A 21,322-nucleotide genomic window follows, 5' to 3' on the forward strand; every position below is an offset into this window, starting at 1 on the left:
AGTTAAATTCACCCATTCCAGTCCATTTTAGTTCACTGATTCATAAAATGTCAATGTTCACTCTTGCCATCTTCTGTTTGACCACTTCCAATTCATGGACCTAACATGCCAGGTTTCTATGCAATATTGCTCTTTATAGCATCAGACTTTACTTCCATCACCAGTCACATCCACAACTGGGTGTTGTTTTTGCTTTGGCTCCGTCTCTTCATTCTTTCTGGAGTTATTTATCCTCTCTTCTCTAGTAGCATATTGGGCACCTACTGGCCTGGGAAGTTCATCTTTCAGTGTCCTATCTTTTTGCCTTTTCATACTGTTCATTGGGTTCACAAGGTAAGAATACTGAAGTGGTTTGCCATTCCCTTCTGCAGTGGACCACATTTTGTCAGAACTCTCCACCATGACCTGTCCATCTTGGGTGGCCCTACAGTGCATGACTCTTGGTTTTGTTGAATTAGACAAGGCTGTGGTCCACATGATCAGTTTGATTAGTTTTCTGTGATTGTTGTTTTCATTCTGTCTGCCCTCTGATGGATAAGGATAAGAGGCTTACGGAAGCTTCCTGATGGGAGAGACTGACTGTGGGGGAAAGTGGGTCTTGTTCTGATGGGCAGGGCCATGCTCAGTAAACCTTTAATCAAATTTTCTGTTGGTGGGCGGGGCTGTGTTCCCCCCTTGTTGTTTGACCTGAGGCCAAATGATGGTGGAGGTGATGAAGACAACGGGCTCCTCCTTCAAAAGGTCCCATGCCCACACTGCTACACTCAGTGTCCCCGACCCTGCCACAGGCCACCACCGACCCACACCTCTGCCAAAGACTCCTGGACACTCACAAGCAAGTCTGGGTCAGTCTCTCGTGGGGTCATTGCTCCCTTCTCCTGGGTCCTGGTGTGCACAAGGTTTTGTTTGTACCTTCCAAGCATCTGTTTCCCCAGTCCTGTGTAAGTTCTATGGTAGGGTTAATGGTGACCTCCTCAACAGGGCTTAAGCCATACCCAGGTCTGCTGCACCCAAAGCCCCTGCCCCTGTGGCAGATCACTGCTGATTCACCCCTCTGCAGCAGACACTCAAAGGCCGGTCTGGCTCAGTCTCTGTGGGGCTTCCTGGTGTGCACAAGGTTTTGTTTGAGCCCTCTGAGCATCTCTGGCAGGGATGGGGTTTGATTCTAAATGCAATTTTGCCCCTCCTACCATCTTGCTGGGGCTTCTCCTTTGCCCTTGGACATGGGCTATCTTTTTGGTGGCATCCAACATTCTTCTGTCAACGGTTGTTTGGCAGTGAGTTGTAATTTTGGAGTTCTCACAGAAGATGAGCTCACATCCTTCTACTCTGCCATCTTGTAGGGGAATAATGAAAAAGGTCAGTTTTCATTCCTATCCCAAAGAAAGGCAATGCCAAAGAATGTTCAAACTAGTACCCAATTGCATTCATTTCACACGCTAGCAAAGTAATGCTCAAAATTCTCCAAGCCAGGCTTCAACAGTACATGAACTTCCAGATGTTCAAGCTGGATGTAGAAAAGGCAGAGGAACCAGAGATCAAATTGCCAACATCTGCTGGATCATCAAAACAGCAAGAGACTTCCAGAAAAACATATACTTCTGCTTTATTGACTAGGCCAAAGCCTTTGACTGTGTGGGTCACAACAAACTGTGGAAAATTCTTCAAGAGATGGGAATACCAGACCACCTTACCTGCCTCCTGAGAAATCTGTATACAGGTCATGAAACAACAGGTAGAACTAGACATGGAACAACAGATTGGTTACAAATCAGGAAAGGAGTACGCCAAGGCTGTATATTGTCACCCTGCTTGTTTAACTTATATTCAGTGTACATCATGAGAAATGCCGGGCTGGAAGAAGCACAAGTTAGAATCAAGATTTCTGGGAGAAATATCAATAACCTCAGATATGCAGATGACACCACCCTTATGGCAAAAAGTGAAGAAGAACTAAAGAGCCTCTTGATGAAAGTGAAAGAAGAGAGTGAAAAATTTGGCTTAAAATTCAACATTCAGAAACCTAAGATCATCCAGTCCCATCACTTCACAGCAAACAGATGGGGAAACAATGGAAACAATGAGAGACTTTATTTTCAGGGCTCCAAAATCACTGCAGATGGTGATTGAAACCATGAAATTAAAAGATGTTTGCTCCTTGGAAGAAAAGTTATGGCCAACTTACACAGCATATTAAAAAGCAGAGACATTATTTTGCCAACAAAGGTCTGTCTAGTCAAAGCTTTTTTTTTTTCCAGTGGTTATGTGTGGATGTGAGAGCTGGACCATAAAAAAAGCCAAGCGCTGAAGAACTGATGCTTTTTAACTGTGGTGCCAGAGGAGACTCTTGAGAGTCCCTTGGACTACAAGGAGGTCCAACCAGTCCGTCCTAAAGGAAATCAGTCCTGGGTGTTCATTGGAAGGACTGATGCTGAAGCTGAAACTCCAATACTCTGGCCACCTCATGCGAAGAATTGACTCATTGGAAAAGATCCTGATGCTGGAAAAGATTGAAGGCAGGAGGAAAAGGGGAAGAAGAAGGTTGAGATTGTTGGATGGCATCACCGACTCGATGGACATGAGTTTGATTTAGCTCCAGGATTTGGTGATGGTCAGGGAAGCCTGGCATGCTGCAGTCCATGGGGTCACAAAGAGTCAAAGATGAATGAGCGACTGAACTGAACTGATGATAAACTTTGATTGAAAAGAATATGAAAAAGATTGTATATGTATGTGTATAACTGAGTCATTTTGCTGTACAGAGAAAGGAGTACAACACTGTAAATTGAAAAAAATATTTTTTCAAGTTTTGGAAAAGTCATTAGTAGTCTAGCATTTTCTCAGAGAGAAAGACAACCAACTCCATTTTAGCTATACCTGCCTTATCAAAAAATGAACAGTCTATAAAACAATATCTACTAAGCCCTTTGAAGTAATACATCATGTACACCCTACCTCATTCCCTTGCTCAATATATCTTTGTTTGATGACGTATATTTGGTGGAGCCATGGGGTCAGGATCCTGCGGCTTTAAGCGCAGGGCATCAGTGCTTCAAACAGAGCACTAATGAGTCAGCTGTTGTATAGGTTGCTCCCTTCTGTGGTGTTCTACTACAACACAGCCTGTCCCTCTCAGATATGGGAAGAAGAATCAGTATAGCTGATCTGGGCACCAAGACTCTGGGGAACTCTTAGTGCAAAATTCGACAGAGTCCCTAGGAAAAGAGAATGTATCCTGCCCTCAACAAATATCCATCCAACCCCAGGGCTCCTGAAGCTGCTTTCACAAGTAGTAAAAGTTGTCAGCCCATGATCCATCACTTTTGGTGGGCCTGTCTCCTCACAAAGCTGAATGCATGAAAATCCTCCATTAAGCTCACCCCCCACACACACATACACAAAATCCTCCCATCTCTTAAAATAGCTGTACTCCTCTGTATGCTTTTCTCCTACCACAAAATGAGACTAACACCCACAAATCTTAAAGGAGTATTTCTAAAGTACCATGAGTCAGAAGAGTGAGAAATTATGTATACATGTTATTATAGAAATGTCTAAAATGATTAAGAAGGGGTTCATTTCAGCATCAAAAATCTTTACAGCTTTCCAACATCATGGAAAAGTTAGCAGATATAAAATACTTTATGACATTTCTCAGAAAATAAAAGAGAGGAATATAAATTTCAAAGAAATAAGAAAGTGTCACCAAGAAAAATGTAGAGCAAAAGATTTAAAATAGAACTCCTGAAACTGAAAAACAAACCCTTTGTGGGCCTTGGTAACGGTAATGATGATATTTAAGATGATTAATAATAGAGTCAGCACTCAGAGAGCGTGCTTACCAAGCAAGGCATTCAGGGATTATGCCACCCATTAGTGCAGGCAGAATTTGAATGCTTCTTTTAAAGAGGAAAGCCATATAGGAAAATCAATCCTGTGTCTTGTCAAGACAATTGTCCTCTCTTTTCATTCGTAGTTTTGTTTATTGTAAACAATGCAGAAATGAAGCAGCGCGCTGTTAAATTCTGTTTTCATTTTTCTTTGTTGAATGTGCTGTCTCTTTTTGGCTAATACACGATTTAGTTCAAACCTTCACCTAGACAAATTTTATAAAGTATGCTTTTTGAAATGCACAGTTTTGGTTCCTTACATGTTTGGATCAAATACTTTGATAACATTCTTATAAAATTTAGTCATGTGTTTGAGATTCCAACCTATAGTACAAAGGAGCCATTAAACCATGGGCTGTCTGCTCCTATTTATCTAATAGGGCAAAATCATCATCAATCACAGGGAATCATTTGTTTTCTTGAAACAAGTTATACAAGTAAGAATATTCCATTGCAGCATGACTCAAGTCACATTGAATTTAGCATCCCCAAGCCTAGGATGCAGGTTTTTGGTCATGATCTCTGGTGACCTCAGCCTGCAGCGACTTGAAGCAGGGCTTCGGTTCCCAGCCAGAGATGAAGCCAGCTCTCGGCAGTGAGAGAAGCAAATCCTAGCCATTAGACCAGTGGGCAGCAACAAGGGCCCTGGTTCTTTTCTTGGCTGAAAATGAATTTCCACAAAAATGGAAAGTAGTAAGCCAAAAGAGTACAAAACGGGTGGATAAACACATGGGCAGACTCTAGACCTAGTCTCACCCTCGTGGCAGTTTAAATGACTTCTATGGGGCATTTCTCCCAGGTTTCCTTTGGCCAATCATTTTGATTTGCCTGGTTCACAGTCCATATTTGGTTTATCTCAGGGTCCTCCCTTGTGAGTGAAGATGAATCCCACCGAAGAGGCTTGTGGGTAGTGAGCATCAGTTAGCATCACTCCACTTTGACCACCATGGAGACTTTTTGTGCATGTGTGGTCAGGGAGTGTCCTGATTTTGAAAACGGTCTCTTATCGTCTATCTGGGCAAGGGTCAGCCTCCTCTCTCAATTGTCCTGCTATCGATATTTTGGAGTTTCAGTCCACAGGGGTTGACTCTCCAATCACTTTACCCTGGCAAGGAAGAGGGGCATCCACCTCTTGCCTCAGTCAGTTTCCTACTTTGTATTCAAGTTAAAGATCCTCCCATCTGGTCATAATCAAGCTCCCCTTAAACAGGGAATGACCTTGATTTCCAGGCTAAGGGCTGGCCTGTCTTCCTGGCCAAGTCTCTCTATTTATCCCTAGTGTAAAGTTCTTGAAGAACTCATTCATCGTTTGGAGTTCTTGGACGTAGAGGAAAAGAGCCTTTAAAAGGCTAAAAGGAAATCCTTCAGCCTAAAGTGTATTGACACAAGATGATAACTCAAATATACGAGAGGAAATGAAGAGCCAGAAAGGTAAATATGTAGGTAAACAGTAAACACTTTAAAAGTATATTCCCGCAGCATGCAGGATCTTAGTTCCCAGCTCAGGGATCAAACCCACATCCCCTGCATTGGAAGCTCAAAGTTTTAACCACTGGATTGCCAAGGAAGTCCCCTTCCCTTAACTTCTTACACACAGATTGTATAAAGTAATAATTATTAACACTGTGTTGTCAGATTTCTAATCAGAAATGTAACATATAATGATATAACAATTATAGTATAAGAATAATTGGAGAAGGCAATGGCACCCCACTCCAGTACTCTTGCCTGGAAAATCCCATGGACGGAGGAGCCTGGTAGGCTGCAGTCCATGGGGTCACAAAGAGTCGGACATGACTGAGCGACTTCACTTTGACTTTTCACTTTCATGCATTGGAGAAGGAAATGGCAACCCACTCCAGCGTCCTTGCCTGGAGAATCCCAGGGATGGGGGAGCCTGGTGGGCTGCCGTCTATGGGGTCGCCCAGAGTTGGACACGACCGAAGCGACTTAGCAGCAGCAGCAACAGCAGTATTAGAATAGTGAGATAAAGAAGAGGAAAGGAACAGAGCTACATTGGAGCAAAGTTTCTGTGTTTTATGAAAATTGAGTTAGTCTTAATCTATAGGAGATTGTGATAAATTAAGATACATTTTATAACTCCTAGAGAAACCATTGAGGGAATCACTTTTTAAAAAAAGTTTAGCAAATCAACAAAGGAATTAAAACAGTACTTCGAAAATATTTTTCTTAACAAAAAAGAAGGCGGTAAAAAAAGAGAGAAATAAATGGGCAATTCAACAGAAATTGTTGGAGATTTCAATAACCAAGATTCAATAACTGATAGAGCTACTTTATAATAAATCAGCAAGGATACAGAAGACTTAAACAGCACTACCAACCAACTCAAACTATATTTCAATAAAGTTGTGAGGTTTTAAATGGCTAATAAATAGTATGAAAAAGAAAAATAAGTGGCTCTGTTTGGCTGAAAATGCTTGATCTCATTATAAAGAGAAAATGCAAATTAAAAGTGTATTTGAGATACAGTTTTACAGCTCAGTTTTGCTAAGATTAAAGTTTGTAACTTTAACTTTAAAGTCCGTACTGAGTGGTAAGTACACAGGCAGTAGGCAGCCTTATTTATGTCTGGGAGCAATATTGATCTGGTGTCTCCTTCATGGGAAGTGGTTTGGCTTTATCTATCAAAATTTAAAATTACATGTTCCTTGACTCACTAATTACATCCTACTCCCACTAATGCCAAATAATGAATTTACATTCCATTTCCTACAAGCAAAAGATTGCAAACAATCCAAAAGTCCATCATCCACAGTAGACTAAGATAAATTCTGGCATAACCAATGAGTAGAATCTAACGTATTTGTAAAACTATGCAGCTCTATATGAGGTATTTGGAAAGATTTGCAATCTCTAGTGCCCAAAAGTAAAAGCAGGACAGGGTGTATAGAGTAAGCTGCCATTTGTGAAATAGGAGTAAGTACAGGATTATGCAGTCAAAGCATTAACGATATGTTCTATACTGGTGTTCAAGGAAAGAAGATGAGTTCCTTAAAAACAAGGAAATAATAAAACTTCATTTTCACAGTCTATTCTTTTGTACTTTTTAAATTTTGTATCATGTGCAAAATATCAAAAGCAATAACAGCATGATAATTATCTTTACAAAGGGGCTTTGAATAAGCTTAAAAGGGATTTCAAGAGAGTACTGGGCCCATGCTAAATGGGATAGAATATTTCCATTCTGATTATTAATCTAAAACATCGAGACACTCATTAATATCCTGGTTTACAAGTCCTTGCTTGTCACTGTAGCAACAACTACAAATTTGGACTTTAAAATACTTCTGTTTAGGAGAAATTTCTATTTAAGTACTAGAAAAGTTATTTAATTCAAGCTTAACTTTTTGTATGGTGGAATTATTTTTTGAAAAATCAAACATTCTATTTTAAGTTAACTTTTTTAAATTGAGGGTTTATTTTCCTGTAATCCATGGTTGTAAAAAAAAATAATTTCAGAATATTATTTCAGACTGTTGGAAGTTTAGAGGATAATTAAGCTAAAAACTAAAAAAAAAAAAAAGCTTCTTTGACACACACTTTGACAGCAGAAATCATTTATTCCTGCTCTCATAGAGTTAATGGTAATTCAGCATCCTTGAAGCAAGGTTTTCCCCCTGGATGGTCTCATATAGATACATGTTCCTTATCAAACCTCGTTACACCAAATATTTTAGGTCTCTTACACCTGTTTTTGGTAGCCCTTTCTTTTCTGCCTGGGATTTTTTTTTTTTTTTTTTTTTACTTTGGTGTCAGTGTTATGTTTTCTGTTAATTTTATTATGTCTCCTCAAAACCTGAAAATTTCCAGTTAATGAAACTTCCAAAGTCGAAGCACCAAGGAGCTGAAGACTGTCAGAGAAAATAAAATATCAAAACCTACATGGTAGACAGGATGGAAAGCTCATCTCACCATCTCTCCCAGGCTTTTTCTACTAAAGAAGCTCCACACCAACTCCTAAAGACCTAAGACTAACACTTGACTTCAGACCCTAACAGTTTTCTCTTTTAAATACAACCAAATTGACTTAGAATTTTTTTTTCCCCGTGCCATTTAGCAAACATTAGTTGAGGGACTATATGTCAGAGACAGTCTGCTTAGCATTAAAGAGGGGAAAACAAGTCAGTCCCAGTCCCAACCTGCCAGGAGCTCAGAGTCCAAGTGGGGAGACAGCCAGGCACACACATAATCGTGATAAAATATGTAAAGTAGAGGGCACTGCGGAGAAGGAGCTGATTCTGAGACAGGCTGGGACCTGGGACCCGAGACTCTCAGCTGTAACAGCGGTCAGAAAACATCCGAATGAACTTTCTGGCCAACCCGATTTTAAAAAGTGAGTTGAAATTTGTTAGGTGCTCAGCGCAGAGAAGTGCTTCTGGCAGCAGGCAGGGGGCTGAACCAGTATGCTGTATTAAGGGAAATACCTAACAGTGAGAAGAAGAATAACCCTGAGGGGTGGTGCTTGCAATGGCAGGGATGGAGGAGGAGTTAACCCCCTAACCCCCGCCAGTCTACCTTCCCAGTTTCTCCTCACTTACCTCGGAATCTGTGTTACAAACCCATTAGAATTTCGTGGGACTTGGGAAAATTCAAATATTATATTTATAGGTAGCTTGCAGACTGTAAATTAACCTACAAACACGCCTTACAGAGTTGTTTGCAGTGTGTAAAGTGTGGAAGTAACCTAGATGCTCACTGCTTTGAGTCTGATTAAATAAATTATGATAGTTCCATGATATGTAACAGCATGAAATTATTTTAAAAACTAAGGTAGTAACAAGTGCTGCAATGAACATTGGGGTACACGTGTCTCTTTCAGTTATGGTTTTCTCAGGGTATATGCTAAATAGTGGGATCGCTGGGTCATACGGTAGTTCTGTGTCTAGATTTTTAAGGAATCTCCATACTGTGCTCCATAGCGGCTGTGTGTGCCACGTCACTTCAGTAGTGCCCGACTCTTTGCGATCCTACCGACTAACCTGCCAGGCTCCTCTGTCCATGGGATTCTCCAGGCAAGAATACTGGAGTGGGTTGCTGTGAACTCCTCCGGGGGATCTTCCTGACCAGGGATCACACCTGTGTTTCCTGCAGCTCCTGCATTGCAGGCAGATTCTTTACTGCTGAGCCGCCGGGGAAGCCCAATGTGGCTGCATCATTACGCTATGTAAAACAGACAGCAAGTGGGAATTGGCTGTGCGACAAAGGGGACTCAACCCAGTGCTCTGTGACAACCTGGAGGGGTGGGATGGGAGAGGAGATGGGAGGAGTTTCAGGAGGGAGGGGACTTATGTATACCCGTGGCTGATTCATGTTGACGGATGGCAGAAAACAACACAATATGGTAAAGCAATGCGGCTCAGATTAAAAAAAAAAAAAAAAATCAGGAAAAAAAAAAAACTAAGGTGATGTTACATGTACTAAAATGGATTCACTCCAGGATATAAACATTTAATGAAATGACAAAAAAACTAGGGCTGACCATGTATACTGCTCTTTGTAGGGGATTTTTAAATGTGATGCATACATGACTAGGCTGTTGTTGTTCAGACCTATTACACATATAACGGTTGTCAGTTTTTAAAAACTGATCAGACTGCTCAGGAAGACATTCTCTTCCCTCTTCCCTCTTTCATCTGTGGAAATAAACAAGTTGATACTAAGCAGGATGGTTAAAGGAAGACAGTTGGAGCAGGGACAAGCATTCACATGCAACCGAAGAGTTTCCCTGCAGAATTAAACATGGTCAACAAAAATACCATGTATAATGCTTTAGCTGGGCTTCCCCGGTGGCTCAGTGGTAAACAGGAGATTCCCGACCCAGGGATCAAACTCAAATCTTTTCTGTCTTCTGCATTGGCAGGCAGGTTCTTTACACTAGCACCACCTGGGAAGCCCCCAAAGACACCTTTGAGGTTAAAAAACTAAGTTTACAAAGCTGGAGTCCTTGGCCACACGAATTCTAGATTATTACGACTAGAACTGAAAGGCCTTTCCTGCCCACCTCTGTGGCCTGCAGTGATCTGATGAGAAATCAGAGCTGGGGCTTCCCTTCTCGCAGCACCTGCGATGTGTCCTCCAGGGGAACTGTGTCAGAACGGAGGTTTCCCAAGCCAAAAATACATGACCAGCTTTCCAAAACAGCAGCCACAAAGCATTCCATCTGACTCACCTGAGACAAACACACTCCCCTGTAATCCTTCCCTGTCCTTTGTTCACACACAGAAATCCATTCTTTCGATCAAATTTCTAAGCTTGGAAATACGCTGCTTGCCTGATAATGTTAAAGGGACACCTTGAGAGGTTATCTACCACACACGGGCAAGCGGTTCCAAAATCACGTAGCAAGGATTCTCTAGCCAGAGCATCTATCTGCATTTATTCCCCTCCATTTGTAATCAGCCTCCTGTCAGCCAGTGTCCACACTCACCACATCATGGAGCCACAAAGGCATGACCATGGTCTGTTTCTCCAAGGGAAGATCTCTGTAAGCGACAGACATGTGCACACACAGACCTGAAAGGCAGGAAAAGCTCAAGTTCTTTTAGACCATACAGAATCTGATACAAATTCTCCACTGCCCTTATAAATGGTGCATTGCTGTGCTAAAAATAGCTGTTTGGGATGATGAACGTTACTTGTCATGAACCAACTCTAGAGGCTCCGGTTCATTCTGGACCATATTCAAGACGTCCAACACCCCTTTGAAGTAGATCAAAAATCCAGGTTGTCTTCTGTGCTTCTAGCCAACTGGCTACACAGCTCAAACTTCCTCAATCCCCTCCCAACGATCTACTACTTTGCTAGAGTGGCTCACAGAACTCAGGACCAGTTTACTAGATCCCAGATTGATTACAAAAGGATGTAACCAGGAATGGCCAGATGGAAGAGATGCAAAGGGTAAGATTTGTGGGAAGGGGGGCCAGGCTTCCATGCTCTGGGCGCCAGCACTCTGGCAGCATGCCCACACGTTTACCAAAAGAAACGCTCCAGGGAGGGGGAGGCAGGTTCAAGGGGGGGGGGACATACAAATACCTACAACTGATTCTTGTTGATGGATGGCAGAAACCAACATGATATTGCAAAGCAATTATCTTTCTATTAAGAATAAATAAACAAGAAAAAAAAAGTAAGAAACTCTCCATATCTGTCCTTTTGGGTGTTAGGAAGGCTTCATTTGCAGGCATGATTCATTAATCATTGGCCATTGGTGACTGAACTCAATCTAGGGGTGGGGCTGACAGTTTCAGCTCTCTAATCCTGGTGGGTTTCCCTGACAACCAGCACCTCCACCCTTTGGTTACCTCAGGGCTTTACAAAAGTCACCTTATTAACATAACAAAAGGCAACTTTACCATTCACAGCATTTAAGAAACTCCATGTATTACTCAGCCATCTAAAAGAATGAAACAATGCCATCTGCAGCAACAGAGACGGTGTCTGGTGTATGTGCTCAGTTGTGTCTGACTCTGTGACCCCATGGACTGTAGCCCACAGGCTCCTCTGTCCATGCGATTCTCCAGGCAAGAACACTGGAGTGGGTAGCCATGTTCTGCTCCAGGGGATCTTCCTGATCCAGGGATAGAACCCTGTCAATACAGGAGAAATGGGTTCAACCCCTGGTCCGGGAAGACCCCACAGTTCGTGGAGCAACCAGGCCCATGCATCACAACTGCTGAGCCTGTGCTCTAGAGCCCGGGAACCACAACTGCTGAAGCTCACTCACCCGAGAGTCCATGCTCCACAAGAGAAACAGCTGCAAAGAGAAGCCTGCACGCCACACCCAGAGAGTAGCCCCCGCTCAGGGCAACTAGAGAAACCCCGCGTGCAACAACAAAGACTCAGCACAATCAAAAACAATAAATAAATAAACAAACTTTAAGAAAGAATATATATATATATATATATAAACTGAGTCACTCTGTTGTGCTGAAGAAATAAACACAACATTGTAAATCAACTATACTTCAATAAATTTTTTTTTTTAAGAAATTACAAGAGATCTGTGCTGGGATGGGAATAAAAACCAAATATTTATTTCTTACTATAAATCACAACATCACATGCACTGTTGACATTGTGGCTGGATAATTCTTTGTTGCAGTGGGCTATCTTGTACATTGTAATATGTTTAGTAACATTCCTAGCCTGTATCCACCTAACCCCCTTTATGACAAACAAAAATGTCTCCAGATATTGCCAGAGGTCCCCTCAAGAGCACAATCACCCTCAAGTTGAGACCACTTATCTAAAGGACCAGAGTAGAAGATTTAGGGAGGCCCGCAGAACCACAGAGGTTTGATGCTAGGACCTGAGGCAGGCTGGTTGAGGTTCAGGGACAACTCTAGTCTCTAGAAAAGATGTGGGATGTATATCCATCAGGATTCCAATGTTGAACATGGCCTCACCCGCAGTGACTTGAGCAATAAAAGATTATCTGCTAGAGTAGGACCTAAAAAGTCCAGAGATAAGCTAACTTCAGGCATGTCAGTGACGCATCAGTGTCAGGGAACCGTTGACCAAAACCGCCTGCCTCGATAGGCATGATGAGGACCACCTGCATGAGTTGTCTCACAATAGGAGGCCTGGACAAGGAACATGGTGCTGGTCCCGAAAACTAACTGGGAGAATCTGGGAGGGACCAAAAGCAAGAAGATGCCAGCTCATAAAATGTCTTGTCAATCTCCCAGAATCCTCTGCCCTCAAGTCCATCTTGGCTGAGGGATATACCTGCCAGCAGGGAGGACCCTGAGTCAGAACAAACATGGACCAAGCAAGATGACAGGCAAGAGACAACCAGGAAACTAACCCCATTACCATGAACCCAAGACTTGGAGCCACATGGCGGAGCAGTCCTCCTGGGCTCCTTCACCCAGCTGCTCTCTACCCGGGCGCCCTTCCCCAGTAAATTCTCTTGCTTTGTCATCACATGTGTCTCCTTGGACAATTAATTTCTGAGTGTCAGACAAGAGCCCACTCTCGGAGTCTGGAAGGGGTCCCCCTTCCTGCAGCATCAGGACTCAGTTTCTCCCCACTGCTGCTCTCTGCTTTCCTGTATCATATGGCCCCTTCTCATGGTGGCAAAGCCCCACCACTCCAGGTATCATCCCACCACTCAGAAATCAACTCCAACACGAAGAGAGCTTCTCTTTCTCAATATTCTAGGTTAAAAAAAAAAAAAAAGTATGCTTATGGCTGATTCAACTTGATATTCGGCAGAAACCAGCACAATTCTGTAAAGCAATTATCCTTCAATTAAAAAATAATTCTTAAAAACAATATCACAATTGGGTCTCTTTGGACCATTGTGTCTCATCTCAGACTGATCAAAGTTAGGAAACTGATGAGTTGTGGAACATGCCAAGTGATCAGCTTTGAGTCACATGTTTCTCCTGGATTTGGAGTTTCACCCAAGGTACCTAGATTATCACTGAAGGTTGGAATGGCTCCCAAAAGAAACTCTCAAGATGCTGAAGAAGGAATTCATAGGGCCTGAACTCCATCTCAGGCCTGTCCGTGCTGGCTGTGCTCGACTGCCTCTCCAGTGGACTCTGAACTCTCTGCTTAGTGCCTGTGAGGACGACAATGGAAGGATAAGACCCCCTCCAGACAGAGGAATCCTGAAGATCACATCCAGGCTACTCATTGCCTAAGAGGAAGCATAACGTGATCACACCTGTCTCCGGACAGGTCATAAACTTTTTTCGTATCTGTCAAGATGTAATCACAGGCTTATCGATTATTAACTGGTTGGAATGTAACTGCGGGCTTATTGACTATTGACTGTTTAAGACACGTACACATGGGGCAGGTGGCGGGTTTAGACACGTACACATGGGGCAGGTGGTGGGTTTAGACACGTACGCATGGGGTATAAAAGATTTTCACAAATGCTGGACGGGGTCCTTGGCTAAGAGGAGACTCTGCCTTGGGCCCGCCGGCGTAATAAACTGCACTCCACTATCTGCATTGTCCTTCTGAGTGACTCTGCTTCCCGGAAAGCGTGGCTATAACAATGCTAATACCAGAAAGGGACGCTAGACCAGTGCAACAGAATAAGTTAGCAGTTCGAGTCTAGAAAAACCAAGGCACTAGACCAGAAATCAAAGTAAGGGCTCTTGTTCTGGTATAAATACAGAGACCCAGTGCTGGCCTCTGGGCGTACGCTGCTTAGATGGAATACTATTTATAACTGTTTTCTCTCAAACTTTCCTTCCCAGATCTGTGAGCATTTATTAAACATGAAGAGTTTTATGCAGTCAAATAACAGCATTTAATCTTTCCCCCTGCCGGGTTCTATTTGCATACCTTTGCCTTCATTCTGCCCTTTCTGAAGATCCCCTGGGGTAAATTCAGACTTGGACCGGCTCCTTCTCGCTTGATTACAGACAATTTCTGTTTTCTGCTGCTCATACACTGACCGATGGTGACCCAGTGGGGTCTGCTAACTGCCAGGTTGAGGACAGGGAGGAAGATTTATAATATCTTGGACAGGCAGTGGGAGGAGCATATTTCTTCCTGACTTAGCTAGTAAGCAACTGATGTCCAGAAAAGAAAAAAGAAAAAGAAGTGTTACTCACTTAGTTGTGTCTAACTCTCTGCGTCCCCAAGGACTGTAGCCTGCCAGGCTCCTCTTTCCATGGCATTCTCTAGATAAGAACACTGGAGTGGGTTGCCATTCCCTTCTCCAGAGGAGCTTCCCAACCCAGGGATCGAACCTGGGTCTCCTGCATTGCTGGCAAATTCTTTACAGTCTGAGCCTCTAATTTATGTCCAGAAACAGAACCCTTTTCATGATTTCTGCCTTCATCTTCACACTGCAGTCTCCCTGTGTGCTTGTCTGTGCCCAGTGTCCACAGATTCTCTTTCGATAAGGACATCAGTCACATTGGATTAGGGTCCATCCTCCAACATGACTGTCTCCTACTGATTACATCTGCAATGACCCTCTATCTAATCAAGAATGAAGTTTTCAAAGTACGGTCTCCCCAGTGAGACCACAGGTGCGATTTTCACTTGTTTAAACGCTGAATCCTTTCACAAAGTCTTTCTGAGGGTCTCGTCACATCCACCTCAGGTGACGCGCTGTCCAGGACATGAGAAGAGCAGCTGCGTGTCCCTTATAAACCTGCACCCTTCTGATCTCACCACGTGAGAAACTGCAGGGGCTCCTGTGAAAACGCAGAGGCTGGTCTGTTCTCACAGGTTTACAGCTGTTTGGCCTAAAGTGAAAGCTCCTTGAGGACAGCAACGTTGGTTCATCAAAGACAGCAGAGCGTCTGCAGAGGAACGAGCCCTTGCTGACGACCATCCGCATCAGTGCCTGCTGGCCCAGGATGCGTCTGCTCTGCAAACAGCAGCCTTGGGTTCCCAGTGTCTGGGACGGACCTGAAAGGGATGCTTTCAGTGTATGCATTCCTAAAGGATAACAAGAGAGCTGTTCCTTTACAAGCATAAGAATATCCAGTGGATTGGAATACCATCCAGGTTGCTTCTCATTCAGAACCTGGTAACAAGCCTGCACTTCTACTGTGATAATTTTCTGGTTTGGAATCCTCTTCCACTCTGCAAGCTTGCCAACACATCACATAAGGCTCTGTCCTGCTCCTTTCTGTACTAAGGCACTGCATGGCAGTGTCCTACAAAGACTTCAGATCTGCAGAGTCTCGTTTTGAATCTTTGTTTTGACTCTCACGTGTCTGTGATCTGAAACATATTTCACATCTATTTTCTCGTCTCTGAAATGTGGGCACGGCTCTTTAACAGCATTGTGCTGAAGTACACCTGTGAGTCCATGCGGCGTTAGGCAAAATGGGAGCTCTACGCACAGTGGCAGTTGAATTCTTTCAGGATTTCTGTACACCACTTGAAGTGATCCTTGGTTTCTGTGTTAGTGACCATATAATGTTTTCTTTCACTATATCTTTACAGACGGAGAAGGCAATGGCACCCCACTGCAGTACTCTCACCTGGAAAATCCCATGGGCGGAGGAGTCTGGTGGGCTGCAGTCCATGGGGTCACGAAGAGTTGGACACGACTCAGCGACTTCCCTTTCACTTTTCACTTTCATGCACTGGAGAAGGAAATGGCAACACACTCCAGTGTTCTTGCCTGGAGAATCCCAGGGACGGGAGCCTGGTGGGCTGCCATCTATGGGGTCGCACAGAGTCAGACACGACTGAAGCGACTTAGCAGCAGCAGCAGCATCTTTACAGAGGCTTTCCCCTTCTAATCCTCAAGGCAAAATGCTAGCCACCTGCTTTACTTATTAACCCAGAAAAAAATAAACCTCTCTGCTTGGTCTGCAGCCAGTACACAAGAGCACTCTTCCAGGCCCAGGACGGCTCTAACTTAGACCACTTAGTGATGCTCCGCGGGTAACACTATTAGCATCCCACCAGAAGAGCACGCTGGAGACATGACAGCCGTCCCAAGCCTGATGCCGTGTTGGCTATGGAATTGTTTGCTGTGAGGATAACAGTCAATTAAACACACACACGCCTCAGGGGGTAAAACAGATGCTTTTGTGAAAATAACCTTCACTAGGACTTGAGCTCTATTTGATACAAAGCATCGCTTACTACTGGGCGAAAACACATTTGCTGAGACCTGTTCACCCTAGTTTCCTTTTCTCCCGTCTTCATTACTCCCAGATTGCTTGTTCAGAGGATGCTATCATCTGCCCAGCTGAAGGAAACAGAATCAGCTCATAAGCACATCTCTGGTAACAGAGACCGGGGCAAAGCAATGGCTCTTGAGGGACTCTTTGCATAATTCCTTACTGCATACTCAGAGTCCTTAGCATCTGATTATGGGGCTTGTTTTCCTGGCTGGTCAGTCTCATCTTTAATGTGTATGTTCTGCTTTAAGCTTGTCCCTTGGGGTTTTAGCCTCTGTCATGTAGCTCCGCTTAGGAAATTTCTAAGCGACTCATTCCTTTAGTAAACCTAGGAGGAAGAGTTTCCGCTTGGAGTTGATGATACATGTATAAATGAGCCACACAGGAACATGACACCGGATACTACAGCTGATGGAAGTGCATGAGCAGTAAGCCCCGGGGCAGCAGGGAAACAGCACACCTCACCAGAAACTGAGCCTTCTGAGCAGGTCCCTCCCCCGTGCTCCAACAGTCAGCCTGCCACCGGGGAAAACGGGGGACAGCCGTGACCTCAGGTGTCCTGCCCAGCCAGACGCGACCCTCAGGCGCAGGGCTCCGTCTGTGGTAGGGGAGCTGGCTAAGGAAACAGGGGGCAGGGTCTCAAGGATTCTGCTGCTCAACGAAGCAGAAAGAACCGTCACGCGGGGTCAATGGGTTGACTACATATTTCTTCACTCCTCTAGATCTTGGTTTCAAGGTTGTCACAAACGATTCCTCAAATGCGAAAGGGGTTTATGCCCATTCATTCATGAGGACTCCTGGGTAATTCTCTGACAGGCCCAAGAGACAGAGACTGAGCTATGGAAATAACCTCCTGCACCCCCAACCCACCACCCCCTTTCCCCACCTGGATTCACACCATGGCCAGTCTCTGATGGAGTGATCGTTATTCCTGTTATTCTTGTTCTTGCTCTTATTTTTAAGGAATAAGAATTTGTTTTCTGCTTTCTTGCTGTGAAATAACAGCTCCTTGCATTGTATTTCTTAAGCACAAAATTAAATGGATGGAGGGCTTGCAACAAAGAATTTTCTTTTTTGTGTAAATTACATGTTTAGGAAATCTGTAGGTAGGCTAAGAGGATAACAAATTCTGAGGCTAATTCACAGGAAGGCATGATCCTTAAATTGACCACAGCTGAACCTCTACAGGACTCATTTTATAAACAGAATAAATCTCAGATAATACAATGAAGGGCTCAGAACTATCTGTCAGGGTGCTTGATGGAGACATGCAACCTCCTGGCTCTAATTACAACTGGGGAAGCAGGTATCAACAGGATTTACAGAGAGCAAGACACCACCCATGTACAATAGGACCTGTTTCTTTTCTCTCCAGTCCAGAATGGAAATAAATCTGACATCATTCTGCTTCTTTTTAACGCCAGTAAATTCTCAAGTGCTGCCCATAAGGCCCCAAACATCATCACAGGCTCAATTAAAGTCCAAAAGGAGAGTTTTTGAATGGGTCAACCCACCATAAAATTTCTTCATTACTTTTATTTGGGTTCCCACAGAAACAAATTATTTGGGGACAGACCCTCAGAGACAAGGACTCCAGGATAGAAAGTTTACTTAGGACACAAAGAAAACACCAGAAGGGGAGTAGGAATGATGGAGGGGGGGAGGGGGGAGGGAAGAGAAGGTGGCCAACAAGAGTTAAGGAGCAAGGCACCAGAGGGGCGACTGGAGCTCACCCCTGTGGAGACTCCGGGAAACAGTACAACGTTCACACCAAAGCACATTCCCATGTTAGTGTTCTGGGCTGAATTACATCCCCAAAGAAATGCTGAAGTCCAAACCCTCAGGACCCGAGACTGTGATCTTATCTGGGAATAGCGTCATTGCAGATGGAATTAATTACATGGAGATGTGGTCCCATGAGAACAGAGCGGGCCATTCATCCAATAGAGCAGGTGTCATTTCAAGAAGACGATGGGAAGACGCTGGGAAGAACGCCTTGTGAAGATGGCGCAGAGATGGGAGTGACACAGCTGAACACCAAGGACTGCCAGCAACCAAGGTTTCTGGTTAGAGTCTCAGAGAGAGCATGGTCCTCATGACAACACCTTGATCTTGAACTTCTAGCCTCCAGAACTGTGAAAGAATACATTTCTGCTGTTTTAAGGCCCCCAGCGTACTGCATTTTGTTGTGGAAGTTCCTAGGACACTAAGGATCTGGGCTCCTGATCCACCACCATCTGTCAGCGGTTAAGGACTGTTCTACCAATGGCTAAGGAAAGCCATGCCCACAGTTCTTCTGGACTTTCAGACACAGGCAGAGCAGCCTTTCTAGGCTCCAGAAGAGTCCTCAGTGTAGAGACACCCACACGGCCGCTGGGAGCACACGGACACAGTCTGAGAGGTCAGAGCTGGGCTTTACCTCCATGCTGCCTACAAGATAGAGTCCACCTCTCTAGATGGCTCACAGAACAAGAGTGATTTGAGGTCTCAGCAGGACTCAGTGAGCTCTTGGTTTGACCGTGGGGGGCAACTGCCTCTAGAAGCCACACCGTGTGGGGCCCCCTACTGACAGCCAGCAGGGAAAAGGAAAACAAGATTCTGCCAACAACCCAATGAGCCTGGATGTAGATTTTTCCCCCAAGCCTCCAGAGACATGCCAGCTAGCCAACACCTTGACACTGGCTTCTTGAGGACTTTTCAGGCCTCCAAGTGTTGGTGAGGCTTGCCATGCAGCACAGCTCACTGAAACAAGCCCTTATGCCCTTGTTCACACGGGAACACTTGCCCAGATTAAGTGTGTTGCATGCACTGTCTCTAGCTTCACCGCAACCTTGAAGTCAGTCCTGCAGACTTATCCCATTTCATAGATAAGGATACTGAGTTTCACAGAGGTTGAGCAACTCATACATATCTACCACTAATGTTCCTGTTATCTCTACTCTTGCCTTTTAATGATAAAACAACACTTGAAGGTCTGCGTTTTTAAGGTCATTTCCCAAAGATTCCAGCCCAGACACTGACAAGAGCTGGGCTTCCTGCCCTCTTAGGAAGGCACGCGTCACTGCTGCAAGTCTTCCATATGTACGTGCCCAGAGGCCTGCTGACTGCTCCAGGAAAGCAGCGGGGAGCAGAGGCCCTCTAGGGCAGCAAGGGTCCACCTACACTCACCATATGTCAAGTGGGGACAGGTCAGCATTTGTCTAAGAGGTAAGCATTCTCAAAGTTGTCACCTGGGAGCATATGGCCCTTGGGATAGAAGAAAATGCCCCACTAACATGCCAGGTGTTCAATACCATTTGCCAAAAAATATATGTTATTTATGACAGCTTTTTAATTTCTGGAGGAAAGCAGAGAGAGAGTTTTTCCTGAAGCAACTTTCTAGAACCACTCAGTTATACTCAATAAGCTGCAGCTACTATATACAGAGAAAATGTATAGCCAAACAACAGGGAGATTGTGGCATGCTCTTAAAAATATGGCCCCAGATTATCATCTAGTCTATTAAATATCATTCATAGGACCAAACTGAGAAATAGGCAAGAGATCAGAACAATCACTTCACAAAAGCAGGAATCCAAGTGTCCAATAGACATATGAAAAGACAATCAACTTCATTAGGGCGTCAGAGAAATGTAAACTAAAACTCCAAAGAGATGCACGCCATTGACAATCCGCTAAAATGAGAAAGACATTTCACATTGATGTTGTAACTCAACTTCTGACATGTATGGGGCCTGACTGGAAATGTCAAATATTGCTGATGAAAGGAGTATAAATTGGTCTTTTAGGATAGTCTTGAGCAGCATGTACCCAATCTGAATGTACTTTACTATAGTGAAGTGAAGTCGCTCAGCCGTGTCCGACTCTTTGCAACCCCAAGGACTGTAGCCCACCAGACTCCTCCGTCCATGGGATTATGCAGGCAAGAAGACTGGAGTGGGTTGCCATTTCCTTCTCCAGGGGATCTTCCCGACCCAGGGATTGAACCTGGGTCTCCCTCTTTGTAGACAGACGCTTTTACCATCTGAGCCATGAGGGAAGTCCAACTTTTACTATGTGATGTAATTATTTCACTGTCTGGTATGCCCAGCAGAAATGTGTGCTCACAAACTGACATGCAAAAGAGTGTTCGTACATACCTGGGTCATAATGTGGTGCTTGAAAACTAACTTACAACATAGGAGACCCAGTCAGTAGTCCCAGGCTTCTCTCCCTCTGACAGACACTTTCTCTGGGGTGTCATCTACCCAGAGCCCCCAGTGTGAGTCTGGCCTGTAGGGATTAGAAGAGTGGCTCCATTTATGAGCTGTGTGGCTTTGGACACATCATTTAAGAATCAGTTTTCCTGTCTGAAATGGAGGTCATTGCGATGCTGATTTCACGAGAGCTCATCATGTTAACACAGACACAGCTAGAACAGTGCCCAGCACACAGGAGACGCTGCCTCAGTGGGACCCCTACCAAGCTCTCTCCATAGTTACACACCAGCATGCAGGCTTCCTGAGTGGCTCCAGTAGTAAAGAACCCACCTGCCGATGCAGGAGCCACAGGAGACTCAGGTTCAATCCCTGGGTCGGGAAAAGCCCCTGAAGGAGGAAATGGCAACTCACTCCAGTATTCTTGCCTGGAGAATCCCATGGACAGAGGAGCCTGGAGGGCTGTAGTCCATGGGGTTGCAAGGAGTCGGTCGTGACTGAAGCGACTTAGCACACACATGTACATGCACTGGCATATTTCAGGTATCCTCAGGACAATTCAGCTTGGGGTGAACTTCCTATAAGTGCTTCAGCCAAT

At 44.3% G+C, this 21,322-nt stretch overlaps 1 long non-coding RNA gene across 1 annotated transcript in view; it reads right to left on the reverse strand.

Annotated features, from left to right (window-relative positions):
* Window positions 1–21,322, reverse strand: part of LOC122687942 — a 178,059-nt gene that overhangs the window by 20,539 nt on the left and 136,198 nt on the right. The window lies entirely within an intron of this gene.

This window comes from Cervus elaphus, chromosome 32 (assembly GCF_910594005.1).
Source record: "Cervus elaphus chromosome 32, mCerEla1.1, whole genome shotgun sequence".
NCBI lineage: Eukaryota > Metazoa > Chordata > Mammalia > Artiodactyla > Cervidae > Cervus > Cervus elaphus.